This window comes from Tachypleus tridentatus, chromosome 13, assembly GCF_004210375.1.
Source record: "Tachypleus tridentatus isolate NWPU-2018 chromosome 13, ASM421037v1, whole genome shotgun sequence".
Lineage (NCBI taxonomy): Eukaryota > Metazoa > Arthropoda > Merostomata > Xiphosura > Limulidae > Tachypleus > Tachypleus tridentatus.
Window position 1 is genome coordinate 44,073,414 of NC_134837.1, and position 18,589 is coordinate 44,092,002.

Genomic DNA, 18,589 nt, shown 5'->3' on the forward strand with positions numbered 1-18,589 from the left:
TAATTTTGCTATAACACTAATAATAATCATAAAACAAGAGAGAAATTTTGGACTTCTAAAACAACGTACTCCAATGGTAATAACAGATACATTACAATCACACTTCAGCTCATGATGTGCAAATGATCATAGCCGACTGACACATTTCTTTGTGTATGAGAAGGTAGTAGAAAGGTCTAAATGTAAAAACATGCCTGTGGAATAAAGCTTAATTATGGTCATGTTTAGTTCTATGGTGTAGAACAGTTGTACATGTATCTAAAACTATTTTATCATAATAATTGCCCAAATACCTTTCTCTCTGTCCTTTCTCATGGCTTTACGAAGGTCGGCAATACTTGAGAAACATTGACATTGCACGCTTTTCAAGATATTCTCAAAGCTCTGTATTAATACACTTAGCCCATACAATAATCCTTAAACAATCAGGGCCTTAATGTTCTTTATACACAGTACTTTTTTCTTTTACCAAAATGAAATGACCATACGATGTGTACATAACCATTTACCTTCTGGATTCTTCTTAGAATCTGATGAAGGTTTAGGGATTAGGTTAAAACATAACTGCTTCTTATCGTGCTTGTTAGTTGTACAACCATGTGCTTGACACTCGGTCTTATTTCTTAACAGAGGTTTGACCTTTAACTGACCAACCCTGCATGACACACAAGATCACAGATAAAAAGAGACACAATGGGATTCCTTGGAGATCACAAAATTTACAAGCCAATGCAAAATCACTTAAAAAAGAACAGCACTGTTTAGAAGTAGTAAGAAAGGCGCATTTCTCAAATAGTAATTTTTATTAAGATCTCGGTCACTGAGAAAAGAATCCTTGAGGCTCCCGAGAGCACTTGTTAAAAAATTGTATACACAATAAGCGAGGAAAGCGTGTAATGGATGCGTAATAATATAAAACGGCGAGAGTAGCAATCAGAATTTAAAAATCCCATCTGGTCGTGTAGAAAGGCGAACATGATCGGCTGCATCTCGACTTCCCAAAGAAACAAAGGAAGAATTCGGAATGCTTCGATTTTAGTAAATAATAGAGTTATTTTGGCACCAATGATTTTATTAATCAATTTCAACGCATAGCTAACGAGAGTAAACATCTTTTCTTCTAGTACGTCTTCAATCTCAGTGTCCAAAACTTTGTAACGAAACATTCTCTTCAGAACACACTCACGTAAGAACATCTTGCTCTGTTCATCCCCATTCTCTTTTTATCGTCTTTTGGATCTATTGTACTACTTTGGAGGATAACAAGGCGGTGTTTTACTGTACACATAGCTGGAGGATAACAATGTAAGCACATTACACATCGTTTGCAGTTTTTTTTTCTCGTTTATATTTATTTTCTTTACATGGTTCTGTCTTTCTCGTAACTTCGGTCATACTTGTAAAACACTAAAATGGAAAATAAAGTTCGAAACAGCTGTTTTTTATTTTTTACATACGCCAATGTTATCCGATCTTTATGATATTTGTTAACGTAAAAATTACTCAGAATTTTTATTTTCCTATGGAAGAAAACAAACTCTAATTTGGGGTGGATTTCTCACTGGTTATTTGATTTTGAATTTCGCGCAAAGCTATACGATGGTTATCTGCGTTAGCAATCCCCTAATTTTGCGGCGTAAGAGTAAAGGGAAGGCAACTACTCAATCATCACCCACTGCCAACCCTTGGGCTACTTTTTTACCAACGAATATTGGGAATAAAGTAACATTATATTGCCCCCACGGCTGAAGGGGCGAGCATATTTGTTGGCGATTCGAACCCGAGATCTTCAGATCATGAACCGAGTACCTAACCATCTCGTCATGCCGGGCCTGGATTTCTAACTGGGTGCTTTTTACTTGAATACTAATCACATAATTACTAATGCTCCTTATCTTCAGTGTTTAATTATTATAGGTTAACCAGCTTCAGAGATGTAATTAACAATAATTAAGCCATTTACATGAAGTAGACAAAAAAGTGGTCTTCCTTAAAATGTTGTTAATTTGTTATATCTTTCATTTGATAAGAGAAACAATATGTAAAACTATATGTTTCTAGGACGTACTTGACGAGATCTGTTCAACTATTAAGTTTAACACTGGATTTTGTAAATATCTGAACTGTTTTCATCATTTCAGTTACATATTCTCATAAAAAGTGTTGTGCACCTGCTGTAGTTTTTTAGATCTTATTCCAAACAGCCTACAAAATGATCAAACAAGTTTTTCTGCAATAATCGAACGTAAAAATGAAACTCAAAGTAAAACAAATCAGTTTCACAATTTAATATTTAGTCGACATTCCCTTGGATTTCACTACTGCTTCACATCGACATTGCATGCCTTTAATTAGTTTGTGTAAACATTTCTGAGTGATTGACTGCATCCTTCTTTGAGTACTTCAAGAAATTCATCTTCCGTGTTTAGCTTGCGATCTTTCGTTACTCGGTTTAACTCAGCCCATATATTTTCGATTGGATTGATATCAGGTGATTGATTTGGCCATTCCATAACATCAAGTCTCTTATTTCTAAGTAATCTTTTAACGACTCTACAGCTGCAAATAAACTTGTTTAATGATTTTGTAAGCTAATTGTAATAAGAAGATCTAAAAAACTACAGCAGGCGCACAAAACTTTTTATGAGAAAATGTAACTAAAATTATGAAAAGTTCAGGTATTTACAAAAGCCAGTGATGAAATTAGAATTTGATATCATAATTAAACAGATCTCGTCTAGTGAGCTCTAAAACATGTAAGTTTACTTATTTTTCTGTTATCTAATAAAACAAATTATCATTTCAAGGGAGGCAGATTTTTGTCCACCCTCCCGTACATCCCTTATATATATATGAAAGCGATGGGTATTAATTAATATCATACATATTAGAAGTAATTTTGAGGCATACCTTAAGCAAAGTTTTCTTTACTCTTCATGTAACACCTATTTGATAAAATGTAAAAATTCTGCGCCGTCATTTCCTTGTGTTAAACTGATAAAAATAAAAAGATTTTAAAAATAAAGAGTGTTGTTTGATTACCTTCTTATGTTTGTAATGGGTGTTGTTGTTTGTACGTTATCGATAAAAACTCGTTAGATTTGACTACAATTAATATCATATTCTTCAGTTTAACGAAAGGTTTAGTTTGAATTTCGCGCAAAGCTACATGAGGGCTATTTGCGCCAGCTGTCCCCAATTTCGCCGTGTAAGACTAGAGGGAAGGCAGCTAGTCATCGCCACTCACCGCCAACTTTTAGGCTACTCTTTTACCAACAAATAGTAAGATTGACCTTCACATTATAATGCCCCCACAGTTGAAAGGGCGAGGATGTTTGGTGGGACATGAATTCAAGTTCGCGACTTTCAGATTACGAGTCGAGTGCCTTAACCACCTAGCCATGCTGGGCCAAAGCGAAAAGCGAAATACCGTAGCGATAAACTCTATTACTTTATATGTATGCATCTTGATCACTGTGTTATATTATATAGAAACCTGGTTTCTAGTGTTACATGTCCGCAGATATACCTCTGTATCACTGGGAAGCTATGCCTTGAAAAAGAGAGTGAAAACTAAAGATCATGTAAGTCCACGGTTTTATGAACCTGCTTCCTTTCTGTTGGAAATGTTCATTATATGAGTGTATATGTGTCAACTGACAGCGTGAGAAAAGTAAAATAAAAAGTAAAACTTTGGAAGCATATACCAGAGAAAAAAGGGTGGTGGTTTCTACATAATTAAGCCGGTGAGATCACTTACGCTGTATTTTTGTACCAAGAGCTACAATAGTAGATTGATGTATATTTTATAATGGCAAGTTAATTTCTTATGATAATAAACCACAAACATCCATGAAAACGCACTTTTAGCAACTGATAAACGAAATTACTATGTTTTATTGTATATTATTTATTACAATTGAATATAATTATTGGTTACGTATGGTTAAACCACATGTTCTGTATTTGTCGTTTGACTTTCCGTATTTCGATTTGAACAGCCTCCAGCCGGTACAGTCTGAACTTTTGTCTGAGTAGAAAGTTTACAAGAACTGTACACTAACTGGACTGTACAAATATTGAGAAATAAAATATCGTGAATACACAGTTCGTGTTTTGTATCTATATATAACATGAAAGAACCAGTAAGCTACGCTTATCAACTTTAAAATCTAGTTGTATACAAAAGCTCTAGCTAAATTAAAGTATGGTAAACAGGAAATTCATAATCTATTGTTTTTATAATTTATGTAGAAAATATATGATTATGTAAATTTTGGACAGTATTAAATACAAGATTTATATTTTAATTATGAATGTGTAATCATAAATAGCAACATCTACATTGCATTATAAGTGACTTGTTTAACTTTTGTATTAGTATAATTATCTGCCATATTGAATTTAGAATTTTATCTGCCTCTCTCTTCATAGTAAAAGGTCGGCATAATGTCAAACTAAATACAAAATAGGAGGGAGTGACCTTTTTGTTGTTTGTGTTTAATGTTAATTACCTCAGTTAGAAGCTGAACGAACATCTATATGTAGTCATTCACTTAATATTCAAGATGCATACAGAAGTTAAGATTTTCAAGAATAGTAATTTTTAAACTTAAGTTATCAACTTAAGAATAAGCATGATATTTAAATAAGCATCCTTTTCAGGATGCTATATATATTAATTATAGAAATGAAAGATGTTTAGACACTAAACGCCAGTAAATTAAAAAATATATAATTAGATATGAAAGTAAAAATTATTATAAGTATGTTAAATGTATACTGAGTCATAAAACACAATAGATTGTCTCATTCAATAATTATGACAACATTAGAAATGATAAAAACTTCTCAGCAGCTCGTTAAATATGTTAGTAACAGTATCCTTCTACAGAAACAAATGTCATATATAAATGGAAAATATGAACTTAGGTTGAGACAAATTAACATCTGTATGCAATCCTAGAAAAGTATATTAACCTCCCCCAAATATACAGACACACAACCTGTCTTTTCAAAACACACATAATATGTCCAATAAGATCACGTACTTATAGAACTTTAGGAACACAATCCACCGAGTAACACCACCCGCCTATATGCACATTATTTTCACTAACACAATCCACCTATAGAATCTTGGTAATGCCATACCCCTATAATAAATATAAAAAAATAATTTTACTTATAAAATATACAAATTGATGACATGGTAAGATAATTTCATCATTCCGTTAAACCATCCACCGTAGCAACGTTCTCTGTGATAAGTAAGATGCCATATGACACTTCCTAGTAATGTACTCTCAGACAACAGACAACTTTTATCGGCAAATATATTGACGATACGACAACTTCCGCCTGTCATGCGCGTCTCTACTCCTTCCTCTCTTGCCTGAAGCCAGTACCTGTGTCTCGCCTCCTGGTGGTGTGTCGCTCAAAAGGCCTCTAATTACTATTATTTGTAAGTCTGCTAGTAGACTCTAAAATTGCGTCAAATAAGGGACGCTTTTTAACGGTCTACATTGAGAATGTAATCAGGATTCAACAAAAACAAAACAATTTGTTGAACAATAACATCATTAAGAAATAAATTTAACAGTTATGAAAACACAGTTAATAAATCCTTGCCTGGCCAGGACTTTACATTAATGTTAAGAGACGATATATAAAAAATATCAATATTATTTCATATAATGTAATCAAGAAAAAGAATGTGAAAGAAAACCTTATTACCAAAAATACATGAAAGAAAATATTCCAAATATACCTTTCAACATTAATTATAATATCAGTGACAAACAGCAATAATTCACTGACTACCTCGTGAGTCAGTTTGTGAAGCTTATGGCAGGGCATTTATTGACTGTTTAGGTCACGAGATTACATCTAATGTAATCATAAATTTAAGTAATCTTTTGCTACATTAAGAACATCCATATGTACTGTTTGGAAAGCTGGAGTTAGATTTATAATTCATACATGTTTACTAGAAATACACGTGGTCAGCTGTAACTGTAGCTTAAAATTCATAGATAAACTAAACGATAAAAAGAAATAATAAATTAACGATAAACATAATCATAAACGTAAAACAAAGAATTTGCTATCTCAGCGTCGCAATTTGTATTGTCGTGGAGTCAGTAAAACGTGTGCATGCCATGAATTACAGGAAGAATTATGCATTCTGTAACTTACAACACACCATGAAATATGAAATTCAAAAGCAAAAAATAAAAATACTTGTTACTCTAAATTTTATTCTTTATTTAATTTTGAAACACAACTCTCTGGAAGTACATATCGTGTAAAAGAAAATATTAATATTTAACAGAAGAATTTTGTTTAACTGCTTTAACTTCCCTGTATTGGTGTTTTAGCAAATTATCTAGTTTAGTTTTTTATTAGAATGTAATATTATAATATTAATAGCAGTCCATTAACAGGTTTGGCTTCAGTCAATATATTTTTTGATCAATAGTTTGTAATAAATGCACTGAGTTTCTAATTACAGAATAGCTTACAAACGATACATTACGCTATCAGATTTTTTTAATTTTTTGACATCAGCTTGCACATTTTATGGAAAAGTTAACAAAATATTTTGAATTGAAATAAGTCATAAATGTGAGCTAGTATTATGTAGAATTCTAGGACGGTTTGTTGTTTGAATGTTGTTATTTTGTTTCTGAAAACTATAAACTGGGGTATCTTCGCACTTGTCTCCTGAGGGGAATCGAACCGCGAACTTCAGCAATGCAACTCCATAAACTTACCATTAACCCACCGTATTGCAGAAAAGTTGTCATGGGTTCAGCTACGACTCGGAACAGGCCTCATAATAATTATAATTAGTAAAAGAAAAACTTCGGATTTATTGAAATTATTCATTGAATTATAAAAATCAAGACTTGTTTTAATAATTTCAAAATAAAAATAAATATTTTTAAAACAGATAAGCTTATACCAATATTAGGCAGTTTTTTATGTATGACTCTATCAGATTGTACAACGCACAATTTCGCACTTGCAAGATGTTGTATAGTGTAACATATTATCGATATAACGAAACGAAACGAAACTTGAAATATACTATTTACCTTCAAAATGGTAAAAAATCCAACTTGTTTCACGTGTTAGTACAATTACATAACATTAAAAATTTATGTTTTTCTATAATTTTTAAGTTTTGTCAATATCAAATTTAAATTTCAAAACGACCAATGAAGTTCTTACGGTGAAGCGATAGTTTATATTTTTTACTGCAACAAAGTCCAGTATTGTAGAACACAATATGGTCTGTAATTTCGAATACGTTGTTATTGTATAACAAACTTAAATAATTTTGTTAACGCAAAAATACGCCCTTAAAAATAAGATTGTTTGAAAAAATATATTAAAATCTTAAAAAACAACATTATAGTGAATCATGAATTACCTTGCAAATTTTTATTGCAGATTTATTTTTTATTAGATTCATTCGCGTATTTTAATGAAGAGTGTGCGTGTTGGTGTGTTTTTCTTACAGCAAAGCCACAGGCTATTTGGTGAGCCCACCGAAAAAATTGAACTCCTGATTTTAGCGTTGTAAATCCATAGACTTACTGCTGTACTAGCGGGAGGCTTTAATGAAGAAAAGGTTGTGTTTTGTTTTGTAAATATTTTTATATTGCATAAGATGTTCCACAGTTTTATCTGCGGATTTGAGCAGTGTCATTGAGCATGCGCAAGCGGGAGTGTACTGCTTTGAAAGAGGAATAACATACAATCAAAATAATGCCACGTTCAATTACTTTCAGGGGTTCTGTGATGAACTGATGGACTATTAGCTTGCACCAAGAGATGGCGCCTGCTTAATAAAATATTGTTTTCAGTCATTTTCAGTGACAGTTGACAGAAAAAAGCGTACTAATATTTGACCCATGAAGTACCGTCACATAGTTGTAAATCAATCAATAACAAATTCATTTCATTGTTTACACTAATAATACATCAGGAGACAATACTAGAAAATGACCTACCGCCAATGCTGTGATATAAATATGTCTCACAATATATATTGCTGTTATTTTTAAATGACCTGAGCCCAGACCTACACTTACTGGTAGCATTACATATATATTTATGTCTAAACGTTTTCGCACATCAAATTGCTAAACATATAAAAGCATACATTTTAGAATCAGGTACTGTACGTCAGAACTAAATATATTTGTTTTACTTCTAGATTAGGTAGTTGTATATCGCATTAATTAACTGACGTGAAGCTACTTACATCTAGCGGTATTACACTAAGTTATCACTACTAATTTAACGTCAGTACTATATACTTTTGTTCAAGAAGCTACCGTTAGGCTTAATAATTATATTAAACAAATATCACAATAACAGATGCACAGCTTAAAACAAAACTCCACCAAAAAATAATTCATACTAGACAGCATATTGCCTTGAACTCGGCATAAGAAACAAAACAAAATCTCAACATGCTATAAAAGTTAATAAACACAACCATAAACGTTTCTTACCTGACAGTCTTATTGACGAAGTCAGTTAATCAAAAGAACATTTCATTAACTTTAATAAATTTTCTCCGAAAACTATCAAAAAAATTATACATGAAAACCACAACCAACAACACAATGTACAGCCAACCAAAATTCCAAAAGTCATTGAAACACCTAACAACAAAACACTACACTGCTGCATACCTTATATTCCAGATAACAGCGACATAAAGGCTAGAAACAACTTATAACTGGACATAACATTCCAGTAAACACTTAATATATTTAAAAACCGAGTCACAAACTAAACTGTATAATATCTAAAAATTATTCAGATAGACATCTATTCTGCAAATATCTCTTGTTGTCCTCAACAGAAAAAAAAGACACCCAAATATCTACACTATCCCCCCCATGCTTCGTAGCGAGTGCTTGAGGTAACTTTCACTTTTCTTCCACCGATTGTAGAACCTGCGCTTCCCTCCAAATATTTCGAATTTGGACTCATCCTCCTATAATACGCTTTTCCAATCACTAACAGCCCAGTTTTTGTACTTTTTAGCAATATTAAGTCTTTTGATAATATTTGGAAACAAAAGTAAAAGTTTTTTAACTGCAACACAACCAAATATTCTGTTATCGTTCAGTCTTTTTGATATTTTAGATCTGGACACGTTTCTGTTATTTAGTACGTAGTTGTTTATATCATGCTTGATATCAGTGCCAGTCGTCCTTTTGTCTCGACGGCTGCATAAACGAAGGTACTTGACACCAGTATCATCGGGTTTAGGTGCTCTGCCTCTTCTTTTCCTATTTTCAATATACCTATCTCGCTTTCACGATCTAGGATGTACTTGGTAGTGTTTGGGGAGCTTTTGAAGTCTGTAATAATTTAATAGAAAGTCCAACCAGCATCACATAAAGCTTTCATATGAACTCTCTGCTCTAGTGACAATTCTGTACGTTTTTCGGGCCATGGCGTTACAGCAAAACGTAATATGTAGTGTTAAATGCTGTTTGCTTGTGTAGTGCTATTAAATTGATTTTTTCTAGCATATTTTGGTACCATATGCTAGCTTCTTTCTATATAGCTAAAACACTGCATGGGGTACCACAACAATTATTTAAGACCCTAAATTTAACCAGTATGTTGACTGAAGCATAACTCTTATGACATGCCCTGAGTACAAGTATATGGGAATTCTAAAGAAAGATAACTATTTTCACCACCATTCATTCAATTGTCAACAAGTATCAGGAAAAAGTTGTCATAGTGTTGAAATTTACATGCTATTAACGGCACGTAAGAATTAGCCTTATAAAAATGAGAGAATAAGAAAATATTCTCTTGTTTTAACACTTTTGCAATGTACTGTATATTTTATTTTTAATTTGTCTTTAAATAACTGTTTCCGTCGCTTACTTGTTTATCTTTTATTTTTCTTTCTTGTTGATCTTCTTTTAATTTATTCAATTTTTCTACTTTTTTCTTAATTTTCTTTTAGGTCTAGCTCTAATTGACTATCTCTTTCTTGTAATTTCTTTTCTAGTGCTGTATATCTTTCTCTTCTTTCCATTATATTAACATGTATATGAAGTTTCCTATCCCATTCTGTACCCTTGCGGCCATCTTGAAAGCTGAATGAAAGTTGAAGTTTACTCATAGATCTATTTTATTTTTGTCAAAATAATACCTATTTTGACACTGGTATTGTAGCATTGCTCTTTTGTTGGGGTTCTTTTTAATTAACCAGTGAATATAATTCAAGATTTTGTCCACGAAATGATAATAAATTACTTTATGTTCTGCCTTAAGGTTTCTACAACATTGAACACTTGTACATTGATATAAATTGTGATAGGTCTACCTTACGAATGACGTTAATTAACGCAAAATAAATCAACTTGTATAAAATAACTCAATAAGCGCCATAGCAAAGACAGATACGAATACTTCGTGAAAAAACAAATTCAAATAAATCTACAGTCTTCACAATTACGTTGTATTTGCCAACAAAAATTACAACATTAAAATATAGCTGGACATTCTGCTCAATGAGTACTTATAAATTTATTTCATTGTTTGGTAACTTATAATATACTGACGTAACCTTTTTAATGTATATTGATATTATGAATAAAGTAAACCGGAATGTGCAGAGAAATTTGAATATTCATAACTATTTATGTTTTCGTCTCAGTTTTCGTCATGAAAATTTTTGAAAGCGATTTGTTTTCGAATTTCGCACAAAGCAACTCGAGGGCTATCTGTACTAGCCGTCCCTAATTTAGCAGTGTAAAACTAGAGGGAAGGCAGCTAGTCATTACCACCCACCGCCAACTTTTGGGCTGCTCTCTTACTAACAAATAATGGGATTGACCGATCAATTATAACGCCCCAACGACTGAAAGGGCGAGCATGTTTGGCGCGGCGGGGTTGCGATTCCGCGACCCTGAGATTACGAGTCGCACGCATTAACACGCTTGGCCATGCCGGGCCTTTTGAAAACCAACTAATATCTACTATATAATAGTCTACTTTTGTTACACTTAATGTTCATTTAAAACATTATTCCCCCAAAAAAACTTTTTTCCTTCACAATTTTCTTTAAGAATGAGTTATTTTGTTACCTAAGAGCAAGAAATGCTATGATTATCAAGCAGTGATATTTTTAATACCATAGAATTAATTAAAGTAAAAAAATTGAAAAAAGAACAAATTATTTTGTAAACTCTACAAATATTTATAATACTTTTTTCAAACAATCATAAATACTGATTTTTGTTTAGTAAATACTTTGTTTGGTTTCTGATCCTGTTCAAGATTCTCCATCAATCTTCAACTGAACATTGCTTCCTTCATAACGTTATAGAAAAAAATTCGTTTTGAGCTGGGAATTAATAAAAACAAAAAGAGTTTATGGATAGCGAAAAAATTACAAATTATTCACCTTGTTAAAATGTAACTCTTCAGGTTAACCAAAAGATGAACTAAGAAGGTCGAAATGTTGCTCTCTACTTTATTTTAACAACAGATTTAATACCCATACCAGCAGGCTGGAGATACTTGTCCTCTGGTGAGTCAGCGATAAATTCACGAAATTACAAGGCTCAAGTCCACGGATCGATTACCCGTGGTGGACATAGCTTTGCTTTAAAACAAACAACAACGGTTTAAACATACTTAACATTATTTATTGAGCATTAAGTTGATTGGTATCTTGATGACAATATTCTAAACCCGAACGGCAGCTTATGGATGTGTGTGTGTTTTTACAACTAAGCTACATCGAGCTATCTGCTATGTCTGTCAAAGGGAATAGAACCCCTAATTTTAGCATTGTAAATCCGAAGAATTGCCGCTGACCCAGTGGGGGAGGACTCCTAATGGGTTAAGTAAGTAGGTCAGAATGACACAGGGAAAATGTTGAAATTTCAAATATATGAGCAGGTTTCCAGTCTCATTGGGTTCCTGTTCTGTACAATAAGTCACTCCAATATTTTATTGTATTTTTAAACTGGAAATAGTCTAATTTTTATTATTATTCTCTATAATAAATCGATGTTTTGAAAAATAATTTTGAGTTGACCGTTTACACAATTGTCATCTGACTATCAATGCTTCAGATTTACAGTCTTGGTTCGCTAAAGTAGCCACATCAGAATCCTCATTATTTTTTACTTGTAATACTTATTAAATTAAAGATTAGTAAATAATGAAAAAATAACTTCGAATACACATTAGAGCATCAATGAAATCCTGGAAAATAAAAGATCAAAGTGCTGTTTATAAACAGTGACATCAAATATTTCCGTCGTTAGTAAGAGAAGTTCCTCGTAATTTTCTTTCGAGAGGCTTCCGCCATCTATGTGTAATAAAAGTAACATGTGTTTGAGAAAAATATTTTTGGGTTGGTTTTATCATCAATTAGGTTTTGTGAGGAAAGAGAACATATATGTAGATTTTTGTATACATAAATGCTTGTTGGTTTCCACACTTAAATATTATTTTTATTAAGATAAGCCTCTTTCATAGTGAACTTGAAAAGTGAGAATTCTAATATAAATCAAGAAACGGCATTTGCTACGAAATACGACACTTTCAAAGCCTTTACGATTTTTGTAGAACACAAAATAATAGATTTCAATAAAGGCATAATTATTCAGCTAAGAAAACAATGAATTTCAATAGTTATCAATAAAAACGAAAGAACAATGTTTTAAAATTAGCTACGTTTGTTACCAATCTATGTCTATAATTAACTTTAATGAGAAGTTAAAATAAATTTATCATAATTTGATTAACCATGTTAAAATATGAAACTAAAACGTCAGCACTAATGACTAGTTAGTCCAATACTTTCGGTAAGTACAACATAATATTTCACATTCAGTTCTGAAGGTTGAGATTTAAGTTAATTGAATGAAAATAATAATAAGTTTTAATTTAGCAAAAGAATATTTTATACGTAAATGACTTTTGGATGATTTTGCCCAAATCTATATGCATGACGGGTGTTGTTTGCGCTTAACTGAAGTTAATAACCAGTACTCACCATTATTTCTTTGAATATTTTTGTGTGATGTAATTTAATAGCGAGATTTGACCATTACTATTATAACACACATAAGATTCCAAAATAAGAAAAGCGATTTTGCTGAAAATGGTCACAAACCACGAGTCACCAAGCTTCCAGCCCCTTTAAATTAGTTGTTTATTATTAAGCACAATAAAGATACATAAAGGGTTATCTGTACTTTGCCCACCAGGGGTATCGAAACCTGGTTAGTAGTTGTATAATTTCGCAGACGTACTAAATTGAATTAGTTTAAAATATAATTCAAATTAAATTTAATTTCTTGCAATCCAAGTAAATATCAGTTTACCTTAAAATTATGGATGAGGTCCATAAGGTTTATCGTTTACTTTACATTCAAATGTCTTCTACCACTACTACACTTTGCAATCGGTCACCCAGTGAGTCAATGGTGAGTTTACTGACTCATCACCCTAAAATACTGGTTTTATTCTTCACGAAGACATATCACAGAAAGTCTTTTATGTAGCTTTGCGTTAAAATAACAATAACAAGTCTACTATTGAAACTAGTGTTTTAATATCCAGTTAAATAGAGATACCTTAATCTTCAAGTTTTTAAAAATGTTTGCAAAGATATTAGTGCAAAGGAATTAGTGCTCCTGTTTAAGACACGAGCAAAATAAAGTATCAGAAGTGTATTTAAAACAACTAATCCCACTAATTACACAGAAAATGAGGGATTTCTTTTGGGTCAGTTGTTGTATTTTAGTGGTAATAATTTAGGTTCAATGTACAGCTACATCATGGTGTCAACTTAAAAATGTCTAAACATGTTGATTATAATTTGCATAAAAATAAATGATATTTATTTTCCAAAACCAAAATTTTCTTCGATGATAAATTAATCTAAAAATCTACAGAAAAACGAGAAGGTTAGTTTTACAAACAAATATCATGTTTCCGTCAGGGCTGGAATTAAATCTTTATTTGTCAGCTCTAATGATTTTAGCTTCTGTTCTCGTCCTCTTACTTAAAGGTAAATTAATAAAGCACCAGTCTACTCAGTTCCTCCTTTGTTTTATTGATCTTCCTTAAACATTATCGTTCGAACATTCTGTACTCAGTTGAGAATTTGTTTTCAAAGCGACGTTAAAAACAAGAAGAAATAAGAAACAGTCTTTTGTCTCTCGACTGAACTTAAGGATTCCGTGAGGTAACATTTAAAAACCAACGTAAAGCTACGTCTATAAACCAAGAGCTCTAAGACATGCATATTACGTAATTTAGTAAAGAACTGCAACTTGAAACACTTGGGATTTTGTTAACTCTTACATTGTAAGATTGCTGAGTACAAAGTATGTAGTCATACATTAAGTATTTTTAAGTCTTTATTTTTACATACTACCAGCAGACTACAAGACAGTTTACCGTATAATTAACTCAGCATTTCTCTGTTTCCTATTCAAGGAAATACGCTACTTTAACACAGAAATCCGAGTGACACAGTGATATGTCTGCACACCTATAACGCTAGCAACTGGGTTTCGATACCAGTGTTGAGCAGATTGCACATAGTCTATTGTGTAGCTTTGTGCCTAACGTTAAACAAACAATAGGATGAAGTTAAAACTCCCTCACCAGTGAGTTATTAATTAAAACAAATATAACACCTGAAATTACACTTATGAAAAACTGCCCATTCCATTGTAATAACAGCATACCTATTAGCTAAAGCATCAGGTCATCCTTCACGTAATGTCCGATTTTAGGTGCAGAAAAATAGTAATGATTTCAAACGCTTTCAATGTTATTTAATCAATAATGTATGTTCCATTTTTATTCACAACTTCTGATTGTCACTTCTATAAAATTATTAGGATTCAGAGGAAAATAATGTAGAGAGGGTAGTTTTGACATCTTCATGTGTTCCAAGCTCTTTTCCATCAAGATAGTTCTGTAAACTTCGGAATAAATGATAATCAGATGGGGCAAGGTCTGGATAATAAGGAGAATGTGGAAGTGTTTTCCAGTAGAGCTCTTCAATCTTTATAGATGCGATCTTTGCTGTACGGGGCCGTTCACTATCCTGGTGTAACACAGCACTTTTACGACTGATCAAAGCAGGCCAAAGTGCTCCAACTGTTGATAATAGAAGTCTGATGTAATTGTTACATTGAGTGGCAGCAACTCAAAGTGGATTACACCAACAATATCTCACCAAACGCTTAACAAGACTTTCCTAGTGTTGAGGTCCATTTTGGACTGTGCTTTAGCCACTTTACCTGTAATGAGCCATTGTCTGCGTTGCTTAACAGTTTCATGAAATATCCATTTTACATCTCAGGTCCATAACCTGTCCACAAATGATGAGTTACGTTCACGAGAGTGCAGAGAAGTGTAAATGTCCACTCTTGGTCTAAGGTTGGCTTCTGTCAAATCACGGGACACCCATTTTCCAAGTTTTGTACCTTTCCATGCTGTTGAAGTTGACGTTGAGCTGCTGATTGGGTTTAATTAAGCTTCTATGATACTTATTTAACTGTCACAGCACAATCATCATCAAGTGCAGCCAGCAGCATGCCATCATTAAAGTCAACAGGACAACCTGAACGTGCTGCACCACTTAAGCTGTAGTCACCCGATCTGAACTTCTGAAACAACCTTCGACATTTTCTTTCATTGAGAGATTCCACACCATAAATACCTTGAATGTTTCGTGTAGTTTCTGCTGTAGTATTGCCTTTCTTAAACTCAAAAAAACATTACAGTTACAGCAGAAAGTATTCGTACCCCTGAATCTCGAGTGGTTTTTTTCTCATAACTTAAAAAGTATCACGATTAGGCTAATAGAAGTATCTTATATTATAAATATTATACTAACATAAATCTACATACATTTTTATGTAAATTAAAAGACAAATAAACTGTTTAAAACCAAAAAAATAAAAAATAGGAGGAGCAGAAAGTGTTCGTACAGTTCAGAACGTGTGAAAAACTGATATTCCCGTAAATATTTTGTTTAGTTTGACGAATAAACTACATTATACCATTTCAGAACTAGACACTAGGTTCATAATTATTGGAATTTAGCCAGCAAAAAATGTACTTCCGGCAATTTAGCGCCGTCTCCGTCATTATTTGGTTGGTCATCATGGCGAACAGGAAACAACTGTCCAGTAAATTAAAAAAAACGAATTATTGTAAAAGACAAGTCTCGTGTGTCTCTTTCCGGTATTGCTATACAACTTAATGTACCAGAATCTACTGTTCAAAGCATAATTGCCAAGCTTAAGCTTACTGAATCAACTGTTAACCTCCCTCGTTCCTGACGCCCCACCAAAATTCCAGGGAGAACCAAGAGGAAGGTTCTTAGAGAAGTTAGTAGGAAACCTCGTTTAACACGTAATGACATACAGAAACTGGTAAGGAAACTGGGGTTGAAGTAAGTACCTCTACAGTTACGAACTTTTACCCTATTCTGGGTTCAAAGCATGCCGTTCTCGTAGAACTCCATATTTAAAGCCTGTTTATTTAGAAGCACGATTGAGGTATGCAAGAAAGCATGTAAATAAACCCTTTACCTATTTGAAGAGTATTATTTGGTCAGACGAGACTAAAATTGAGCTTTTCGGCCACAGTGATGCTCGCAATATTTTCAGTAAGAAGGGGGAACAAAATCTTCCAAAGAACACCGTCCCTACAGTTAAACATGAAGGTGGCTTGATCATGCTATGAGGTTCGCTCAGTTCTTCTGGTGTAGGCAGCCTTCACCGCGTCAACGGAATCATGAAAAAAGAAGAGTACGTTGATATATTAGGCACTTATATCAAGAATGATGCTCGGAACTTGTGGCTTGGGCGTCGTTAGATCTTCCAGCACGACAATGACCCTAATCACACATCGAGATATGTGCAATCCTAGTTGCAGAGGAACCATATATGCGTTCTGGAGTGGCCATCGCAGTCACCCGATCTCAACCAAATTGAAAACGTTTGGTAAGTGTTAAAGACCAGATTTAATCAGCGTCATCCGAAAAAAATGCAAGAGTTGGAGGCCTTCTGTAATGAAGAATGGAAGAAAATACCAGTCGAGTACTGTCAAATGATCGTGGAGGGCTATGAGGAGAGGTTGCGTCAAATAATTCACCTGCAAAGCTACACAACTGACCATTAAAGTAGACGCACGAACACTTTATGACCCTCCTATGTTTGGTTATTTGTTTATAAGCAGTTTATTTGTCGTTCAATTTACATAAAAAAATATGTAAATGTGTGTTTGTATGATATGTATAATATACTGTACTTTCATTAGACTAATCGTGATACTTTTTATGTCATGAGGACAAAACTGCTCACGACGCAGGAGTATGAACACTTTCTGTCGTAACTGTATATGTCTAATCTGCTTCTCAGACACATCCATTTTGATAAGGATTTATTTGATTAATTATCTGTTAAAGTGGAGTTGGGTTAGTTTCTTTTATTTGTCTGAACATTTTCATACACGTCCTACTATATATTTTAGTCATTAAAGCTTTCTACAAAGACAGAAATCATGATACACTTCCGCTATTAAATTTTTGGACATTACTTGTGGGATGACTTGATATTTTGAAAGTAATTCCCCAGTAAATACGAACTATGTGAAAATATTGCAACATTAGCACTATCATTGGAATTGTTTTTGTAAATAAAGAGTTTGACTGTAAATAAAGTGAATTGTTATGCCATCCTCAAATAATCTCTGATAAGTCTGCAAAGTTATACCGCTAGAAACCATGTTTTGACGCCCGTGATGGACGGAACACAGATAGTCCTATGTGTAACTTTGTGCTAAATAACAAAGAAGAACAGCAGAAGAGAGTGAGATATACATAATACGAATTTCTTTATCTTTATAGTTGGCCAACAGATGCCACTACATTCATAGTGGCTATCTTTTGACACTAATGTGGGACGCTTTTATTATTGCGTGTAAAAATTGATATGAATATGTCATTTCACATTATACGTTTGCATGTGTCGGCTTTTTACAGTTAATCCTAAACTGTGTAAAATAATGGGCTATGTAATTTCTTTTCCTGATACACGGTCAACTGAAATTATCACAGTGTTATATGAAGTTCACATTATCAAAATTACGAAAACACTTTGATGTGTGCTGTGGCTTAAAACTATTAAATTAAGCTGACAGTATATAAGTGAAATACTTGAACAATCCCAATGAGTAGAAAAAAGATAATAGAAATAAAATATAAATTTTAGAACTATACTTCAGATTTAGTATTATCTCTGCATCTTAATATAGTTTTTGTTATCATTTTTTCATTGCTATTCAAATATCTCAAACTTGCTTTTAATTTATAAGACTTTTGCATGCACACAAAAATCAGTATAAACGATTAGCAAATAACAATTTTAGTTATGTTAAGAACTATTACTACAAGGACTACTGAGCAATGGATGTTAATGGTATATACCCTTCTACAACTGCATACTTTCAAAGAACGAGATCATATCTAAAAAGTTAATTAAGCTTATAA